The following is a 22,165-nucleotide window of genomic DNA, read 5'->3' on the forward strand; positions in this document are numbered from 1 at the left end:
TAAAAAATTTTAATTTTGATGACTATGGTGCTATATAGCATTCTATCTACACAACAGTTATTTTTGCACTACTTCTATGAGCTAGCTCTCATTTGCAAATGATCTTCCATATACCTGATTGTTTACTGACTTATCCGAAGTCAGAGAGTAAATCTACAGCTTTAGCCAGGATTTTCTACCTTGGTCTCATAAAAATTAAATCCTCCCTAAGCCTCTTTGCAACTCAAACTTCTACCTCCTAGATGTCCCTTCAGACTTTTAGAGTTGCAGCTACTGAAAAAAAACAGATGCTTAGAGTTACAAAAGCTGTATTAGGAATTTTGCTTGAATTAATGATCCAAAGCCTTTTTTAAAGACAAAGTAAAGAAAAGCTTGCATAGTACTTTAAGTTAAAAGAATATCAGTGTCCCACTAGAACAACTCTTGATGACCTGTTCTGGTGGCAGGCCTCTCATGACTGGGATATTTCTCCAATTAGGTAGCTCACCACGTTAAGACCATTGACCATTAATTTATTTGTATTTTGAAATAATGTCTTGAGGTTCCAGTCCCTGTGAATGGGAAAGGAATATTATCAGCAATGAACTAGTTGTGTGGGTTTGGAAAGAACAACTAGTGCTTTATAACCATTTTGTATCAAAAGTCATATCATATAGACCCTAAATACAGATTTTAAAAAAATCTGTATAGATTTAATGGATAAAACTACTGTACAGATCACTTTACCAACATCCACATTAATTTGTAATTGCAAGCTGCATATATAACCATGGGATTAGCAGCTATTTCCCAATATTTTCATATTTTCTGCAGTGTAATCACTAAAGCAACACTGAACTCAGTCATTCCTTCTTTTCCATAGACGTTGAATAAATAGAGATAATTTAATCACATACGACAGATTGAAAGCTAAGGGAACCGGACATATTCACTTCATTTTGACAAATGAAATGCTGGGAGCCTACTCTTAACTCTAATGAAAGAAAGATCTTTCACTGATACTGGGAAAATGTGGCCTGAACCCTACAACATCTTTTTTTTCACACATCCGAAGTAAAAGAGGCAATTTTGCTTAAAAATGGTATGTTCTGTTTCTAGGAATTAATTTGTGCAGCAGGGATTTCTCCTTTGCACAGTGACCTCAAAATTCATGCATTACTTCTGCCTCTCTACAGCTAAACAGGTTATGGTTAGAGTTATGGGATGGAGGGAGGGCTAGAAGGTTAGTACAAGGAGAAAGGCTTTAGAGGTTTTCAAGGTAGAGGCTTGCTTTAGGGACTAGTGAAAAGAATTGGAGTAAGGTACTAGGGTAAAATGTAGGGTGTAAGGTTGGAGATAAGGGTTGGAGATAAGGGTTGAAGCCTAACCGAAGCTTCTGCAATATGTCCCAACACCATCACTGTGATGACTCAAATTCCCATGACTTTTTTTTCAGACACTGAATCCTCACCTTGTTGCTTTGAAGGGACCTGAGCAATGCTGACCTAAAGACAGCTGTATCGGTACCCTGGTTACTCATACTGAATTTATTTGTTGTAAATTTTCATAGAAGAAAGGTCTTTCTTTCACCTGCTCTTTAAGAGGAAAGAGGAAGGTGATGCTGGATGGTTAGGCCTGCGTCACGGTAATCATTGTGATGAATCTTTCTCAATTGTGTATTTTCATTTTCCGTGCTTTGTTTCCAAGGTCATCTTGTCTGAGTCACAGAAATGACAATTGGAATGATACCTGAAGGTGATCCAGTCCCACATCTGTTGAAAACAACAGGAATTAAATAACAAAGAAAGGTTGTTGTTCATCTACTGAATGATTAAAATATTTCACAGTGTAGTAACTGCTACCCAGGCAATTACTACAATCCATTGATTACTATAGTATTGAAACAAATGAATGGTAGCTTTTTTACAAAATTCCTTGTACATAATATTCCTCTGTGGGAAAATCCATTCTGAGGGTAGGGGAGGATTTTATATGATGATGTACAAATGAAGAAAAGATGTTTTGGAAGAGAAAGACATCTGGCATATGAGGAAGGGAAGGCCTAGATATTTAGTTATGTACCACAGAAGTACGGAAGAATAAAGAATAGCTGATAAATTTATTTATAACTCCAAATGGATTTTAAAGTGTTGCAATGAAATGGGTTCAAAGACATACGAGACATCTACTGTGGTTCATATCTGTTCTGTATCAGTTTACTTGTTAGAAGATGAATGTGAAATTGGGATTTATTTGTAGTTGATACTTCAGACTGCTTGTCATTAATATATATTGATTTAACTAAGTCAACTTTAAGGCTGATTTTATTTAAGTTGATCTAACCTTCAGGGTCAGGCAAAACCTTTCAGAAGCTAGACAGCATTGATGTGTCACATTCTGAAAGACTTCAGTGGTACAGATTTTCACTGCATTTGAGCATGTGAAAAATATTAATGAATATGTCTAATAGTTCCTCTGTGAACTAGAAAATTAATACTGCTATGCATCTTCTTTTTATAAATAGAATCACATCTTGGCAAACAAAGTTTGATTGTTTCTTCATAGAAATACAAAAGGGGGAGAGAAGGTTGTAACACAAAAATATAAACTGCTTGGAATTTGAATTTCCTATAAAATTTTAGTTGAAAGTGAACTAGCTTGAATAGGATTACAGTAATACACCTTAAGCTAGCCAAGAACAGTGAATATGAGAGGCAATAAAGAGCAAAAATCTGTCTGGACATTGGTATTAGGAGTAGTTTTATTAAATGTTTCCTTGTTTGAGCACTCAGAGAGGGTATTTATAAGAATTTAATGAAATCTGAGGATGGTACCGTAATGAGAGATATGCTCACACTAGTTGAAGAAGATAATACAATGGTAATTCTAAGAAAGTATAAAGTTACAGTCTGAGAAAATAACAAGGTAAATAATGGCAGCAACAATGGCAAAAAAAAAAGAGAAAAGATAAATTATATAGCTGAGGAGGATATCAGCAATGCTTTATAAAAACTCATGTTAATAGGAAGAGATTCACATGAAAAGTGTTTATAATTAAGGAGATCTAGAGTAGCCAAAATACAGTAGAAAATGATGTGCTTGTGGTATGTCCTCAAAGAGAACCCATTCAAAGTCGACTTGCCATGCAAAAGAAAGCAAACTCTTCTTTGTATGGTATTGATGTGACACCTCAGAGCAATTTATTTTCAGAAAAGTAACAAAGCTGAGGAGTTTCAAAGACTCTGAGTTCAGAGATTGATAGATAAATTTAAAACTTAGTTTTCTCACTGTTACAGAGTCAAATGTTCCTTCACCTTTCTAGATCTTCCTGCATGTACAATTTTCAGGTACTGTGGTTTTTTGGGTTTATGTGCTTTCAGGAATGCTGTTATTCTCCTCTACTCCAACATAGAAACTGTGCAGTACACTAAATAACAATGATTTTAATCCTGCACTTTGTCATCAGCAGATCTTTCCTTCAAGAACTGAGACTGCAGTGACACAGAAGTTTCTTCCAACAGAGTAGAGCTTTAATCTTAACCACAGTAGAAAAGCCTGCAAAAAGACCTAGACTGATGATTTTTTGCACAACCAATATCACAGTCACTTATTTAAGACAGCTTTTTTCCTCAAAAGACTAGGCAGGCCAAGATGCATTAGGCCAAACTCACCAGTCTCTTATGGATCCATCTGCTGGAATCAGTAGTCCCTGGAAATGTCTTGTCTGGTTCTTTAGGAAGTTTTTATTTTTCCTGATTTATTCTTATTTCCTGCTGTGATTCCCCTCATTCCTCAAACCAAACTGCCGATCCCAGAATGCACAGTTTCCGTCTGTATTGTGTGCTGCATACTAGTAATTTGGCTATTTTACCAACGTAAGATTTTGAGGGAAGTATTCTGTATTAAGAGTACAGTCTTGTCTCACTTACCTCTAGATTATAAAGCTAGCACTACTACTATATGAATCACCTAACCTTATTTCTTGAGATCCTGGAACACAGTGAGACTAAATAACCACCATAGCCTTGCACAGCTATATAGGTCAACTCTAAATTAGAGGAAAACAGCTCACTGAGAGGTAAATGTAACTAATTCACTTGATTAAAGGAATAAACTTTCCCAGAAAACTTCGGAAGTTGAATGTAGACTTAGGAGAAAAAAACCCCAAACAACAACAAATAGTAACAATGAAAATAATTCGCTGATTTTCTGTTCTTCCAGGAGAGAACTGTCAAAAGTCAATATTGCTAGCTGTTGGCAAAGGTTTAACAGTGGTAAAGATTAAACCCAAAGAGGACGGCTTTAATTGCTCCAACCAATCTTGCTGTGAGAGCAACAGCTAATTACAATTGAACTTTAATTATGGGGGTTACTGAATATTTTCAGATAATTAAAGTTTTGCACAAATGGCAGAAATTTCAAAGTAATTAATCTATTGAGAGGATTTTCCATGTCTAAGGAAAGAGAATATTTCAATATCTGTTATATTAGATAACTTAGGTTTAAAGACGCTAAAAGAATCTGTTAAATGAATTCAACAGTGCATAAATAAGAGTGAAGCTTAAGAATTTTGGAAAAAATATTTAAGTTGTCAGAGCTGTTCTCCATAGCTTCTCTAATACGGATGTGCATGTATTGGAATTGCTTATGGCAAGCTGAAAATAAACAAAGTAAAAAACCCCAAACAAACAAGCTAAGCTATTTAATTCCTTGCCACAAGCTGTTGCAGATGTTAAAAGTTTGCTGGGGTTCAAAACAGATTGGATACATTAATAGAAGAAAAAAATGATCAAGGGCTATTAAGAAAAGATGTCAACACTGGTTCAGGAAATTTCAGAACAAAGAACTGAAAGCTGGGAGGCAATTAATGGAAAATGTTGTCTCTCACATGTGCTTTATACTTTTCCATGGGAATCCTCTATTAGCCACTACTGCGTAAAGCATACTGAACCAGAGAGATACTTCATCTGTCATTTAGCTTGGTCCCATTTTTCACTTCATCTCTTTAAACCTAAAGGTATTACTTTATTTAAACCTGGTAAGTGATGCTCACTATTGCGAATCTGCCCTTCTACCTCCAAGTAATATCAGCAGGGCTCAATGACATGGTCATCCTTTCCTTGCAAGTTTCCATTTGCCTATATTCCTGACTTCTTAAAATTTGACACAGAGTTATGTATGTATAAGTAGCTCTAGAAATTGTTGGACTCAGAAAAAATCTGATGGTCTATAGGGCCTTGATATTTCTTGAGGAATAATGTGCTTTATTTCAAATAAAACAGCATAGCTCTGATGAATGCCTATGAATTCTCATCATACAAAGAACATTCTGCTCCCCAGGTAATTTTAGATGCATCTTATGTAGACAATTTCCTGGGAAAACTAATTTCTTTTCAGTCCTACAATAGAGTACAGCCATTCTTCAATCTTTAGCTGAATTATTTCACAGATAATCCTTACTTTGTTGTACTTCACAGGTTTATTTTTCATCAATTCCATCTATATCACTACACTGAGAGAAGCTTGTGGCATTGTGTTCCCAGAACTTTCAGGAAAGAACATAAAGTTGGTAATCTTCTAGGTTAACTCTTGTGATCCTTTCTGAAATGTTATGACATATTAAAATCAGATTTGTGATCTTACCAACAAACCATCTTTTTGGTTTCTTAATAAAATGTGTTCTTCATTTACAAAATTAACTGAGCTGAACTATAAAGTCAGCTGAACTGAAGAGTTAGTGGGGATTCGTCTGGCACAAATGGGGGATTTAGTGGGGCAAATGGATAGACTATAAAATTTGGACTAGATTTTCATATCCATCTGTGTTCCCCAAATCCTTAGCCTGAATGGTTTTATGTGTTTGTAATGCTTCTGTTCCTTTTTTGACATGCAAAGAATGAAAAGATTTTATTGGGGTAGTCAAACAGAACTGGCTGTGATGAGTTGTGTTTGCAACGATAAATAACCAGACGGAAATTCTTGAGAAGAAATGTGCTGCTGAAACAGCAATTGCCTCAATACACCTTTGGTTTAAGAGATAAATTTTACTGTTTCCTGCTATGAGGTTATAATTTATTCGAATAGGAGATTCACTCATTTCTAATAGCTTAGTGGTAGGATTACTTAAATAACAAAAGAAAAACCCCATATTCTCTCCTCATACAGTACTCTTCAATTAAATTTAATTGAAATCTATAATGAAAAGTGTGCATGGAAAACGAAGACAGCTGTGTAAATCAAATTCCAATTTTGGACAATGGGAGAAGTTTCAAGGGAACCCTAAATTCTGGTGTGTGGTGTGCTAAGAAGATGATCTGCCCCAAATCTACCTCTGGAATAGTATTACCAAGCATACAAAAATATACATTTAAAAATTAATGCGTTAGTGGGGGGCTGAAAGAGTTCAGGGTGAAAGCATTCTTTGTTTACTGTAGGTAGCATTTGATTAGAGTATACATCACTTTCTAGCCAGTGGATAAAGAAAAAAACTTTCCCTACAGGCAGGGAAGCTTTCACACAGGAAGGCAAAGATCTGAAGTTAATCAGAGAAAGTATCATCATTTAGAGTAATCACTAGTCTGACTTGGCATTCCACGCTCTCACCATCTCTTTACTGTTGTGTGTTGGAGTACAGATTATGATATTCTAATCCTTCAAAACACTTTCGTAGAAAATGTCTAGCTATAAAACCCCAGCGTTTAGGCCAGTAAAAGCTGAACTGTTAGAGGAAGTGATTATTTCCACTAGTTGTCAGACTCTTTCCTCTCTCACTGCTGGAGTAGCTGTCTTTGAATGCCCCTTTTGAATGGCTTAGGAGATAGGTCCTGTTGACCATGTGAGAGTCGATTCCTCAGTCTGGACTATACTGTGCATTCTCTGCTCATGCATGGAAGCTTGTTCATCAGTTTGCAAGAGGACAGAGCAGAGGGAAGAGCTGAACATGCAAGAGGGGAAATAAGGACTGCCTAGTTCCTTTATACTTAGGAGCAAACATCTTCCCAAGCAATTTTGTTCACCACTGGTCTCGGAGGATGATAACTGCATGAAATGGGTAATTGCAAGAAATGTAACAAGAAATATTGTCACTAGATAGTCATCTGACACACAAAAATGTTAGTTCTGTCTGTATGGCAGGTAAAGACACTCACTGTCAAGCCCTGAAGGTCCTTGCAGGCCTAATGTTTGATTAATTGTTTGAGCAAGCCATCAATAGTTACATGTCCAGATATGCCTCCAAGAAAAGGAAATTGGGTGCCAGTGAAATTGTGCCTGATTTCCTCTGAGCTCACCACCTAAACGGATCCTACGCTGGAATACAGATAGGACCTCCTCACTGCACACGTTCTGGGTGCAAAGACCATTCAAGTACCAAAGGAGTGAAAGGAACAGCAAAAGGCTGGAAATTTTCTGTCTGAAAAAGGAAAGACTGAAGAGGTAGGTGATATGAACGCAAGGAAAAGGTGAAAGGCAAATGACTATTCTAGGGTTTGTCCTTAAAGTTTTAGTTTTTATTTCAAGAAATCAGAGCTATAACATGAAATTATAACAAGGTAGATGAAAAAAAAGGCAAGATTTGTCTTTGTGCCTTTTATAGTGGAACTGGGGAGCCCTGACACAATGTGTTGCAAAGGCCTACGTTTACATGGATGCAGAAAACAACTGGGAAGTGTCACAGATGAAAAAGAGCTGTTAACCTGTTATCAAGAGCTGTTAATCCCAGAGATTTTACCTTAAACCTCAGAATTTTTTGCACAATGGATCACTTGTGACCAGGTGATTACATGAGGAAGAATAAATATGTTTGTTTTCTTATAACTTTTCTTAGGCATTTGCTGTTGCCCACCATCAGAATAGAAGGCTGTTAGGTGAGGTTATTTGTATTCAATCTAAGCCATTCCTCAGATATAGATTGCAACGAGGTGGACTCAGAGCTCTAAACTGTGATTAATGTAATGAGAATATTCACTGTTGCGTCACTGATCTTTGACAGAGCTGCAAGTGTACCCGTGTTCTGGCATGTCTATGACTGCAGCCCCTTAGATCAGGGCTGTGGGGTCCTGTGAGAGCATTACGGGAGAAGACAACAAGGAGGTGTGAGAGGGCAGTTAAAAGAGAATTATGGGACTGCTAGGGCATAAAGTCATCTCTGCTTTTACTGACATCTTGCAAGATTATGTTCAATAAGGAATCGTTCAACTGCTCTGCCTTGGGAACACCAGCAACAGAAAGATCAGTTGTTGCATTTTTTTTCTTTGGTTTCACTTTATTAATATGTGTCATGATTCTGGAAACTGCCAGTAAAATTTCTGTCTAAGGACTCTGAGGGCTGGCATCTTCTATAATAATCTTCTATAATAGATAAATATTTTTATGTAGTCTTTATTCAGTATATTCAGGAAACATCCAATGTCCTAAGTGGAAAAGTAATAAACCAGATAGGGACAACTAGCAACTTTCCAGCTAATTTTTAAATAAATCTGAATTTGATTTCTGCCATATGGATTTCTGCTTTTCTTCCTATTAGAAAAATGGCTTACCACCCGCACCTTAGCAGTACTGTTGATAACCCAGGTATTAAATTTCCTCTATACTTGATGTCTTTGCAATGGTGAGAGCATTTGCTAGTTTTGAATCAGCAAGGTTTATCCCTGTTTTCATTTCTTTGTACAGGAACAGGAAATTGTTTCATTTCAAACTGTCTTGCACAAGTTTATAAAGAATAGAAATATATTTCTCAAAGGAACTTGGTGGAAGGGGTTAGATAACTCAGAGGAATATTTGTCACACAAATGTTAATGATGGGTATGACCTCTAAATAGCTTATCTTGCCCCTTTCCTCTTCCCATCACCTCCTAGAAAATGTATACTACAATTAATTTGTAACATCTAGACAAAATCATGTCTAGAATATGAAACACATCTGCAAGATATTGCCACAAAATAGATAGAACAGTGAAAAAAAAGGAAGAGAAACTAAGATCTCTGCGTTTGATTTCCACTAATGCCAGAAACCATTTATGCTTTGCATGTACACAGCACTTCGTGATACCGTTTATCAGATATATGTAACTATTCCCTGTTTTTTCCTTTGTAATGTAGATACAAATTTTGCCACTTCCTCAGGAAATCAATGTCAAAATTGAGATAAAATACTTTCTTTTTTGTTCTCCTCCTTTATGTACAACAGTGTTGTTAATACAATTTCTGATGAAGATTTGAATAATTCATCATTATTCATTTCCATTAGAAAATGAAAGAAAGCTCAGGGAGAGAAAGTTGTCTCCCTGAAGTCAAATTTATATTTTGTCCCACGAGAAGATGTCTGGCTATATTGAACTTTCAGATGTAAACTGTTATCAAAATGCCACATGCATTTCAATAATATGGTTAACCTAGCTATTAGTTACTCAGCAAGAAAATCTGTAGTATAAATTAATAATTAAAAAAATCACTTAGCATCTCTCCTTTTCTCACACACATTTTATCTTTTTCTAAAAGTTGAGACTGCTGTTACAGAACCATTCTGTTTATCTGCTCAGGTTTATTCATGTATGAATGACTGTGGAATTATCGCTCTTTTTAAATGCTTTTTTTCTACAGTCTCTGTATCTGAAGTCTGGAAAATAAATTTTGCAGGTGAATTTAACAAAATTTAAAACGGTCTATTCAAAATTGTGCTCTTTTCTCTTGCCAAATAATAGTAGTCTCTATTGATTTCTAATGATGTTTGTGTTCTTTCCAAAATTTCAGATAGATAGATTTGTAATGCTATTACAGTATAGTGATCTCCAATAGATATCCTTTGCATCTATCATTCCATTGCAGTTACTGGCAGCAGCAAAAATCCTGTGTGCTTTGTTTTCTGAAGTAATTTTTTAGAAACAATTCTTTATACAGATGAAGCGCTTGAGAACTGAAGTTCTGCAGAAAATTTTATTGATTCCATTCAGCATTTGTGCTGAAATGTTATTTTTCTAGAAAAGTCACAGGAGAGTTGAGTGAAAATTTGAACCCTGTAGGTGATGTCAACTAGACATGGCAACAAATTTACAAGAATTCCTGTGGTTTCTGAGCTAATTTTAAATGTAAGTACAAAGATGTGTTTAATTGATTGTGTATAATTAACACCAAAAAGTACAGCTGGAATTTTTATAATACTGGCATTCATGAAAGCTCGTTTACTATTTTGGTATAAGTCTAAAACAATTTAATCTCTTTGCAGTATCCGTAAATCAACTGGATACAAATAAAAAGTCATCTCTGCCTTGTTGCATACACTATAACATTATCTGAGTTCCAGTAAAGCATGAAGTGAGTGCAATTGTGCTACATTCTACACTGAGAAATAGGTTTTATGGTGATGATTTACAGGATACTGTTGACAGGAATTAATTCAAAAAGTAAACAGAATTTTTGTATCGTAAAGTACAAAATGAAAACATGAATTTAATAATAAGTTCATTAATTTTTATTACACAATGCCTGGCTATTGATCTTGTGAAATACACAATCAAATGTACATGTGCAAACACAAATGTGCTTAATGTGCTCATGCTATAAAAGGGTTCAGCTTCTTATATTATAAGAGAAAGAATGTTTATGCAAACATGTAACACACGTTGGCATGAAAGAACTATACCAGTCATGCATAAACACTCCGTTCATTCCTTTCCAGCTGCTTGCAAAGTGTATGAGACAAATAGTACAGAATGCTATATTAAGATTTTCTGTGTTTAAATTCTCATCAGCTCCTCAGTGTGATTCACCCATGCATTGGCAAACAAAGAACTTGGGAAGGGGAACAAGGGAGTTTAGCAGGAAAGGAAAAACATGGGGACATTTGATATTGACTGGTTTTATTTCCTCTGATGTTTTGCTTTATGCTTTTCCACAATGTCTGGTTAGAAATGGAAGCAGTGGGCACCATACTGAATGACTGATAGGACTCTGTGTGGTGGAAGTGAGAGAACTAATGCAATCAGACCCTTAAACAACACGTAGATGCTTCTTAACACTTTGACAGGGTAACGTCTTGGATTCTGTCAGTGGGTTAGGTACTCAACTTTGTATTAATGCTTTCCTTATTTTTACTCTGTGAGCTACCTGGCATAAGTCCCACTGTGTCAGGTATCAATAATGATAAACAGTTTTCAATCAAAAATAAAGCAATCATGAGGTTAGCCTGTAGCACAAGTGTCTCCCGGGAATGCTTGCTTAATGCAGGTCATGTATCAGGTTACCACAGGGAGGGAAATATCTTTCTCATATAAGAACAATCCTACATATGCATGGACAAAAAGCATATTCGCAGTTCCAGAACAGGATGTGAACTGTTATTCTCACTGCTCGTTTAGTAGCTGTGGCAAATAAAGACAATTGTTCTTGATTTCACACATCTTCAAGGTAGATTTCTACAGCTAAGTTGTGTAAGCTCCCTGTGTAGCTAACTGAAAGGACTTAGCATCTCCAGAGCGCTGTACTTAAACAGAGCTGCATCATCACTAGGAAGATCCTGTCACTCCAGCCTGATTGCAGAGAGTTTCAATGAGCACCTTCGGAAATAGCTACCGGCAATTGAAGAGTCTTGTCCACTTAAGGAAATGAACTCAAAAACACACTCCTGGTTGTACCCCACTTAAAGAAGGGAATCTTCTACCTTATTATTCAAGTACTGCCTTTGTCTTGAAAGAATTCAGTCACATGTATATTATTTATTTAGATAACATAACATCTTTTTTTTCATTGTGGAATGCTTAATGATGAGTGCAAAGATGAACAGGAGCTAGAGCAGTTCTTTGTTGGAATTATTTTTGGAATTATATTTGTTACCATTTATTTGACTAATAACTCAAGTGACACATTTATCACATACTTGATTTAACTTTTAAAACAGTAAAAATTACACTTAATTCAGAGATCACCAGATCATTTCCTTGCTTTGTTTCAGAAATCAATTCCAATTATTTTAGCAATGAAAGTAACAGAGAGGATCAAAACGTCACGTGTCTTTTTGTTCAAAGTAGTTGATTTTACTATTAACTATTCTTATTTCTTGCTTTGTCATCTTTATCTATTATTTATGTAAGCATTCAGAAATAATTATGAACTGTTTTCATGCTGGCTGTTAAGTATGCTAGGAATGATTAGTTTCAGTATTCCCTTCTTTCATTTTGCATCTGTAGCTGTAAACATGGAAGTTGCCTATAAGAAAAAGGAGGATTAATTTTCTGTATGATGTGCTTTTAACTTCCAGATCCTTCTTTCTTTCCTCCTTCTCCTGTGTTTGTCCATTCTGCCTTGTATTATGCAGTCGTAGTAATAATCCCTGTTGTCCTGATACAATTTCTTACCCTGATAGGAATGTGATTACAACCCATGCAACTTCTCAACTAGATTTTGCTGCTTGTGCTGATTTTTAGCAACTGTATCTACGAAAGCAGCAAATCTTTACAGTGGTTTACATAATGGGGTAATCAATGGTTGCATCCTTGTTCAAGATCATCTATTGTTATTCTCTTCAAGACTTACTTATACCTAAGCAATAGGATTTATCAACAATTAACGGAGGGGAAATTTAGCTTCATTGTTTTAGGTGGCTTAGGAAATTATTTTGGTGCAAGCCTCTCTAGAAAAGAGGGCTTCTGCACAGCTGCATTAAATCACAGAGAGAGCCTATGTTAAAAGCTTTCTGTGGAAAGATCCAGAAGACACTGTAAATGACACATAGTTCAGTTGTATTTCCTCCTGGTTTGCTTTGCTTTACGTTAAAATATTCAGAGCTGGTGGAAATGATTTTTCTTCCCTGTGATGGCTTCTCACGTGACTCTTCTAATCACAGATGTGAATTAGAAAGGGCAGGGAGAAAATATTGAAATTTAACACATTGTTTCATGTTTCCCCAGGTCTACATTCTTGTTAATTCAGGAATAAAAATACTGACGTTCACCCAAATACTAAAGTAAAGATAGACCTTGTTTATCCTGAATAGTTTTTGACACTTTTATCTTTGCTATGCTTTTAACTTGGCATGAATACATTTCCAACAATAAAAGCTATTCTTGCATTTATGATCTAATGTAATTTGTCAGTCTCTTGAAAAGGAATGAGAAACTGCAGTGTGCGTGCATGTAAGAAACTTTCAGCTATTTTTCAGAATACAAAAATTAATATTTGACATTAGAGAATACTTCACTAGATTAGGACTTTTTTAAGCCTCTGATATACCCCTCTGAGCAATCCAGGGCAAACATTAAAGTAGAAAGGAATTGTTCGTGGCTTTGTCTAGCTGAATCTTGAACATACCCAAGGGTGGAAACTCCATGGCTTCTCTGGGCCACTAATCTAATGTTTGACCATAATCAGTGTAAATTTTATTTTTCCTTTCACGTAGGTAGAATTTCTCTTGCTTAAATTTTTTACTTTTTTTTCCCTCATCAAGTCATATAATGTGACAATCTTACTTTTTATGGATATTGCTGTCTCAGAATATAAACATACTTAGGAAATCAGAATTTAATTCCTCAACACGTGGTAAAACAGGCTTGAAAAAGACTTCTTACAAAATAGCTGATGAAGTAATACCTAATCACTCTACTATTGTTTATTTATATGTGGGGTGCTTCATTTACAATTCCTATTTACTTGAAAGTGATTTAAACTGGGTTAACATCAGTTATTAACTTTTCTAATCATTACGTTATGTACATTCCCCCCCTATATTTTCTCCCGTTAATGTCTAAATTAAATCTCCTTTTAGAGTACTCTATTCGATTTGTGATATATAATGATTGGGGTCCTATAAAAGATTTTTTTCCCACCCTCACATGCTTGTATTTAGAGGTTACATTAAAGTGTTATTTGCAAGAAAAAGAGGAGGGTAAAAATGGAAAATCTTTTTTTGTTTTTTTTTTTTTGATTTTTTTTTTCAAAAACAAATCCTAACAGCACAGCTCAAAGAAGAAAATGCTCAGGATTTTCTTGTTTATTTTTTGGTGTGAGTTCTCTGAGGTTCAACCCTCCCCTGCATTCTTTCTCTAGAGAAGTTAATTTGCAAGTAGGAAGAGACGAGAACACTCTGCAGCTTGCCACAGCACTATTCATCCAATAAAAAATACTATACTCTAAATGTCTCAGACAGACAAGTCTGAACTGAGATCCAAGTCTCATAGATATTCAGAAAAAGCCATGATCATTTAAGTCCTCATCACAGTTGAGTAGATTTTACCATTGGTGTCTGGCTTAGCCTAAATTGCTTTCACTTGTCACCTTGAGATGAAAATCACTTACTAAACAAATATGTTAGTGAAAACAAGAGGTACCAAGTCTTAAGGAAGAAGAGGCTTTTTAATACTTGCAATTAGTAGTACAAGTAGCTTTACAGCTTCTCCTTGAGTGACAACTTGCTTTTTACTTCACATAAAACTAAATTAGCATAAAAAATACAAAAATGTAAAAATACGTTAGAATTCTGCTTAATATCTTTAACATCGTAAATACTGTCAAAAACAGTGAAACCTATATGCAGTTATCACAGGTGATAATTTAGGGAAAGAATCTTTCACAGCTGTAAAAATTCTCCCTCAACTTCTCCTCCAAGCACAAGAAAGAGAGCTCTAGGTAAGGGGTAAATTGCTGGGGAACATTAGTCTTGTTCTAAAAGAGTTGCAGAATATAAATGTGAATATCAATTAGGACAAAACAGTTTTTCATCTCATAACAAATTTAAATATGAAATATTGCCATTTTGTCATCATAAACATCATGTTTTGATTATGAAAAAATAAGATTGTATACTATTCAGTTATTCTTTGACATCCACCAAAACAAGTTAATTCTAACCACTCCCTCAGGGGAAGAAAATGAAACTATAAAAAGATTTTCCACTTGATTGCAAGAGATTAAACTGCTATGGTTTATGTAACTGTGAAGGAAAATAGATCACTGACTCACAACAGTTTTGAAAAGCTGTTCCCTTTGCTGACTGGAGTCCCAATTACAGATTTATTATGTTTGTTGGTAGTTGCTTAGGTTTCTTTATTTCTTGGCCCTTCATTATGGATGGCAATATATTCACTCCTTTTTTCTGTGGTTTCCGATAGTGCCTGCAAGTCCCAGCCACAGGACACAGTACAAAGGGTCACGTGTTTGACTGGGAAACCAAACTGGATTCCTCTCCCACTATACTTTATGTTTGTAGCCAATTTACAGAGAACAGAGAGCTTCAGCAAGAGTGTACGTGTCTATATAAACAAGGCAAGTGGGGAGCAGAGCTTATCTCAAAGGTCTGGAGTTTCCTGCTTGTTTTGACGTAAGCTATTGTGAAACGCTTCTATTTCTTGCTTCATTTAAAGTCACCTGGAGCCTTTACGTAGACTTGGATAGAAGCTAAATCCTACACTTCATTTTTATTATTTCAGTTTCTATATTTTATCAAATAAGGCTAATAATCAGCCTTGTTAGAAACTATAGAATCTGTAAATTATATTCCAAGAGTAATTACAGTATTAACACAAAAGCTACCAAAATTAACCTTTGAAATCACTTGTTAGTTCCTTTTAATGTTACCAATTATGCCTATTCACTCTGCCTTATTCTTAACCTGAAATTTAAACTAGCAGTTCCACTCTTTGCACTTCTTTATACTAGTCATTGTTATTCTGTGTCGTGTATCCTGTGTATTCAAACAAAATACATCAGATTATCTGGATTTATTTCCCTCGCACGGCGTAGCAGTAATAAAATTAAATAATCACTTGCTAAATTCCTAGTTCTTGTACAACTGTAGTATTTTTTCCAAAATAAAGACATCGGTATCATTACCAATACTTTTCGGATGTTGATCAGAGACCGCATAGTTTCTACCTGGCAGCATTCAACACATTTCTTGACATCATTTGCCATCATTAGTCCCTTTCATAGCAATATCAGCATGTCTGCAGACAAATTAAGTATAATTCTTTCCAGCTAGGCCACCCCTTCCCGGTAATTTTCACCTGAATGGTCCTCTCTGCCCTCCCTTTTCCTTGCAATTCCATTCACTAAAACAGCACGTCATACCTCGTTATTGCTTGAGAACAAGCTCTTGTCTGCCTGCCTTTCTGAGGAAAAGTTTTCCCCTCCTGTCAAAAGAGAGCTACAAGGTGACCCCCAGCTCCTGGGCAGTGGACAGAGGAGGAGGTGGCCAAAAGGACAGGAACAGAGTGAAGTGAAATGTTGCAGGAGCTCTAGGGGAGAAGCAACTGAGATTGACCCTGCAGTCATGCTGCATATGGGCTGTGCACAGAGGTGTGAGCCAGCTGGTGAGACACAAATCTGATAACAAGAACAGAATTTCATGCTTTTCAGCGTGGATTCTAGAAGGACAGAAGTGTGCGTGAACCCAGGCGCTTGTCTTCTTGACAGTCAAAACATGTTTTAAAACTTCTGTCACTGTGAGCAAACCTAGGAGAAGGCTGTAGATGCTGAGCTGGTCTGGTATCCCAGGATGGAAAGACAGTTCTAACATCAAGCAGTTACAAAATCTGAATAAATCCCTCTACATCTTCTTGTGACCATAAATGACACGCAAACTGCTTCACCAAGCAGTGGGGCCCCTGTATTGAAACCAATTTTCCTCACATTTGTGAGAATAACAGGACAATGTACATGTAGATTTTACTTCCTACTGACAAAAAATAAATACATAATAATCACTTTTTCATTACAAAAATATATATGTAGAGATTATAGCTCATAGGCATCATTTTTTAAATATAATTATGATTAAAAAACTTTGAAGATAGTATTTCCTATCTGTGACAGTTAGTACACAGTTTGATGGAAAGCTTCCTAAATTAATGATAAAGTGACAAAAAGAACAAAAGCATTTGGCTTTCTGCCTATTAGACTGCTCCAAAACAGCTCTAGTAAAATGTTTGAAGGATTTTCTGTCTATTTATAATGTCATTCATATTCACTAGATTCAGTAAGAAAAGTAGCTGTCCTCAAGCATTGTACAAGATAACCGCAATGGACTTTCTTCCTCTAACACCTCCTAAAGCTACAATCACCACATAATAACAAGTGAAAAACAATGACAAGAGTAACAAACTCTTCTGAATATTTGGAAGTTATTTTTAATTTCAGAAAAGAGCAAAATGAATTTTTACTGGTTTATGTTTGAGAAGTAATAATTAATCTTATTCAAAACATAAATCATACCTAATTCTTAAAATGTCTTGCAATATCAACTGATTAATTAGGATTCCCATTGATTAATAAGGAAATGAGCTGGCAAGGATTTGAACATGATCATATCTAGTGTTTCCCTCCATAAATCAGAATCTGGCCTTCTGACACCCAGACCTTATCTCATCATGTGGCCAGAGCATCTGGCAGCACAGAGCTGGTGCTGTGATTTAAAGATGATCTGGTTAACTGAGAAGTATTTTTTGTGAAATTAAAAATCTTGGGAACCGTTGTTTGCATGTGATGGCAAATATGGTGTAAATAGGAGTCATAAGTCAACTTTTAAACACTGTTTTCAGTTGCAGTACTAAAGCACCCCTAAACTGTTGGTTTTCTCCCATGTGTGCCCGGTGTGGATGTCCATCACTTTGACAATCTACAATAAATATAAAGCAGTAACCAATCAGTTATCATATGTTTGTCAGGTAACAGTATGAAATGAGTGAATGTAGAAAGGAGTGAATATCAGTAGTGGGCAGCTTCAAAATATTGCTGAGTAAACCAGGATTATTGGTAACTACCGAAGGGGCACATTTTGTTCCTTATATCTAGCAAATGTCTAATCGTTTTCCTCTAACTTTTTATTTGTTAAGGTGAAATACATGCCTAAAATCTTAGTATATATAAACTTACTACACCACAAGTAAGACAAAACTGTCATAGAGTAAGTGTCACAGTATAAGACCAGGGCCTGAAACAGGGAATTGAAACAAAGTTGGTTTATACAAAACCATCATGAGGAAGAGGGCTCTCTGGGATGCGGCAGTTCACGCATATTGCCCAGACATTTAAGGCTTGTTTAGTGCCCCAGCACAGCAGATCTCAACTGACTGATGTCTCCAAACTATAAGGGTCTTTGTGATTTGATATCCCAGAGTGAAAGCATATATTTCTTTATTATCTGTCTCACTTTTGACCACTAAAATTTGCAAAGTTGGTGAGGAAAAAAACTCATTAAAAGGGGTAATTTAGACACAAGTTTCTGGGATCCCCTCCAGCTGGTCTGGATGCTTTGTTTTATGCTTGATGTTCCACTCCTGGTAACTGTACTGGAACCTAGATTGGTACCATTTTGCTTGATCTTGGCTTATGTTGACAACTAACACACCTTATTAGTAATAAACCTTAATCTAAGTCTGAGACTAAGACTGATTCAGCTGCACCTAAGCTCAATGGAGAGCTAGAAAGCAAAGGGGTCCTTTCTGAATCTTTTTACTTAACAGAAGGATTTTCCCATAGATTAATGCCATTCTAAGCCTAAACAATGTAGTGTATGATGTTAGTAGAGCTATTGCTTTAGTAATCTTTTTTTTTTTTTAGGGGGAGTGGAACTCTTATTGAAATCCGATTTGTAAAAGAAAGTAGTGATTCCTCTCCAGTGCTGTCCTATCTCTTGCTTAATGTCACCATACCCCCTCTCCTCTCCATTATATGACAATAACAAGGAAGATAACTCATAGTGTTTATAATTAGATGAAAGCAAGAAGGAAAACCTGACCTTTCAGATATGACAGCTGTAAGAATATAATAAACAGGACACCTCACACTGCTGTTGTTTTTTCTGTGCATGGGTTAAGGGAGAATGTGCAATCATGCAAATTTTGCCTCTGTGAAACCATGACATGGGAAGATATTATATGATTTACGAAATGTGAAATTTTGGTAAAAGTATTTCTCTGAACTCTATTTCTAACTAGCTATGTTCATAACAGGGAAAATCATCTATAGTTGCTGTCTGCTTTTATAGTGAGCAGGATGTACATATAGATGCAAAAAAGGGAAGAAAAATCCCTTTTCTCAAAATCCATACTTTGCTTCAAAATACACTGAACTATTGTTTTCATCCTCAAAGCAGTCATCCTCCAAAGTAGGAGGATGTGAATTCAGGTGAAAGATTCAAGCCTGGAAGGCATTTTCCTGATAGACACACTTTATAAGTGAAAACATAACTACAAAAGATTCATTGAAGCCTTAAAGCAACTATTTTGCTATGTCGAAGTATTTAGACTCCTCTGCTGAAGAACCTCAAACAGAAAGTAGTACTCTCTTGGTGTCGAGACCTGGTTTATCCCAGCCCAGAGTTAATTTGCTGTCTGTGAGACTGGCAGTCATACAGAGCTTCTCTCAGCTCATTTATCTCAGCATTGCTGCCACTTCTGGTGACTCCAGAGTTGGCAAAGTGTCCCCTAGTCCTTCAAAACTGGACAAGCTGGGCTAGGAACACAGCACTGGAATTCTTGTCACAGGAAAGGGTGTTGTATGTAAATTTTGAAGTTCGGAGTCATTTTATGAGGTTAATAAAAGTCAGAATAACTTTAATAATTAGCACAGAGATGTCCCTGCAAGCTGCTTCCACAGTGATCCTGCATAAAAATGAATCACTGGGAGCATGACAGGATGGGGAGGATGATGTGGAAGGGATGGTACAATCTAGGGAATGAACAAACAATACTAAAGTGGGATAGCAGTAAGGTAACAGAAAGACCCGTCCCGCTTTTGAAAGCAACCCAGAACTGGGAGACTTGCTTTGATCAAGTGATAATGTGGAAGAGGAAAGAATGGCTTAGGATAAAATAAGATGCATTTTGCTAGAAGCTTCTCTTTAACAAGGGCCCTCTTACCTTTGAATCACAGAATCTTAGAATGTTAGGGGTTGGACACTCCTCGCAGTTATGTATCATCAGCAAACTTGCTGAGGGTACAGTCTGTCCTCTCATCCAGGTCATTGATGAATATATAGAACAAGATTGGGCCCAGTATTGACCAGTGGGGAACACCACTTATGATACAATGCAATTCCTCAGCTGAACCTTCAAGAAATGAAGAAGCATTCAGAGTATTGAGAATCTCTTTAGGAGCAGGTAACCTGGTCTGAGCATCATCAGCTCTGAGCTGATGTACTTTATATGAGTGAGTCTTACTGATGAAGACAGAAGCTGCTGCTTTATTGTAACAAAAAAAAGAAAAGAGCATTCTCTCCCTCTTTATCTTTAGCATGCTGTGGATTCCAGTATGATACACCGAATTACCTGGTGATGATTCAAAGCAGCAGGTGGAGAGCAGGGTTAATGGCAGTCTGGGCTGCATGGCTGAGGGTGAATTGGGTGCAGCTAGAGGGACTGCTGCTTAGGGCCATGTGCGATAGCCCTCAGTTGGTCAGGGGGGCAGGACCCTTAGTATTAAGTGTATTTGGTGCTTCAAAGGTGTCTTCTCCTAACAGGAGTGTGGTTCAAGTACCCTGCCTTGGGATGTCAGTAGAATAGAAAGGACATTACTATAGAGCCTGAAGAAGCAGGAATACTGGCAGAGATGAAGCCTTTATTGCTCTATTCAGAAAGCATGAGAAGGAGAGTCATGTCTCTACCTGGTGCTAAAGGTTATGAGTCAATGATGATCATTGTCATGATTTCTTTTTCCATTTCAGCAGTTTTCTTTCTATTAAAAATTGTGTGGCCTTTGAAAGGGCATAAGGGCTATATACTACTCTATAAGGTGTTTAGAATGTGGGCATAGCTAAAGCTGATGTAGCCTTCCTGATGTTCCTGCTAACAAGAGCTTTTAAAGCAGTTTAAAAAACAAGAGGGTTGTTAAAGCATGTCAATCAGCAGTGAAAGCATAACTTCAGGAGTGATTAGACAATTATTCTTCAAAGCTAGCACACTTCTGACACTTGGAACAGACTCTCTGTACATCCTCTAATTTATATCTGTTCAAGTCGTACCACATGCATTGCTAAGAAATACTAGGGATGATTTCCATGTTCAAGTAAAACTAACTTTACCCTCTGCACAACTAACCATTTAATAGACTCTTCTTGATTAGCAGAGGAAAGAAGCTTGTTAAAAACAACAAAAACTTGCAATAGACTTTGTCTTAGGCTTTTGCATTTCCATTACATGGACTGTTAAAATATTGTATTTTACAACTAAAGTTTCTGCTAGTTTACTTCTTCGGGCTAAACTGCTATCAACTATCAGTGGTAATTAGACAGTTTTAAGGAAGTTATTTGCTGAGAGGTCTTTGTAGCTCAGAATGTGTGTTTCTATCAGGTCTAGAAATGCAGAAGTTTAAACAATTGCAGCTGACTTATTAGTTCTGCTAAACCCATCTTTGTAGAGGACCTTGCAGTCATTTCAGGAGAGGATCATCTGATGATGTTTCATTTCTGATGAACGACTGGAAGGGGCTGACGGGAAGGTACCAGGAAATCCCAACAGACTTTCTTCCTCACGAAGTTTCATCACTTCTGATTCTGTCTTTTCATCTTCCTGAAAAGAAGATAGAGAATGAGATTAGACTAAAGGTTAGGAAAGAATAGAACCATTTCCTTTCAAATCACAATAATCGTATTTAACTGCAGTATAGCATAATTTGTGAAGTAAGCAAAGACAACTGGCTACCCTTAAGAGTGGCTGTGGTGGCTGCCATGGAAAAGAGGAAAATTAAATAATATCTTAATATGAACTTTCACTGTAAACATAGCCAGGACAGAAAACTATGGCCTAGAGATACGTGGTGAATTGCTTTGCTCTTGAGATTACAACCCAAGCAGAGAACAGGCTGCTTCACTTCACCAGTCCTTTGGCCTCTATTTGGCTTCCAGCCAGATGTCCATGCAGCACTACCCTATGGCTGATTGTGGCAGGATGATTCTTCCCCATCCCATGGCCATAAGCTTGTTTCCTACAGGTGCCAAGGCTTGCAGGAAGGGGATGAGGAAAATGTATGTGCATTAGCCCTAGCACACAGTCTAAGAGAGGTAAGTGACTAGACCAGGGCACCTGAGAGTGCTCCCACTGTCTGTGCTTGGAAGGTGGCTTTGGTCTTGTTTGTGGTATCATGTACCCTTACTTCTTGGTTGGCTTCTAGGTCCTGTACCCTTGGGCAACTTCAGCCAGTGTCTGTTTCTGCAGTCCTGATCTTTGTCTTGGAGAAAATCTCCAACTTAAAGGCAGCTCTA

The sequence above is a fragment of the Cuculus canorus genome, chromosome 4 (genome assembly GCF_017976375.1).
Source record: "Cuculus canorus isolate bCucCan1 chromosome 4, bCucCan1.pri, whole genome shotgun sequence".
Classification (NCBI taxonomy): domain Eukaryota; kingdom Metazoa; phylum Chordata; class Aves; order Cuculiformes; family Cuculidae; genus Cuculus; species Cuculus canorus.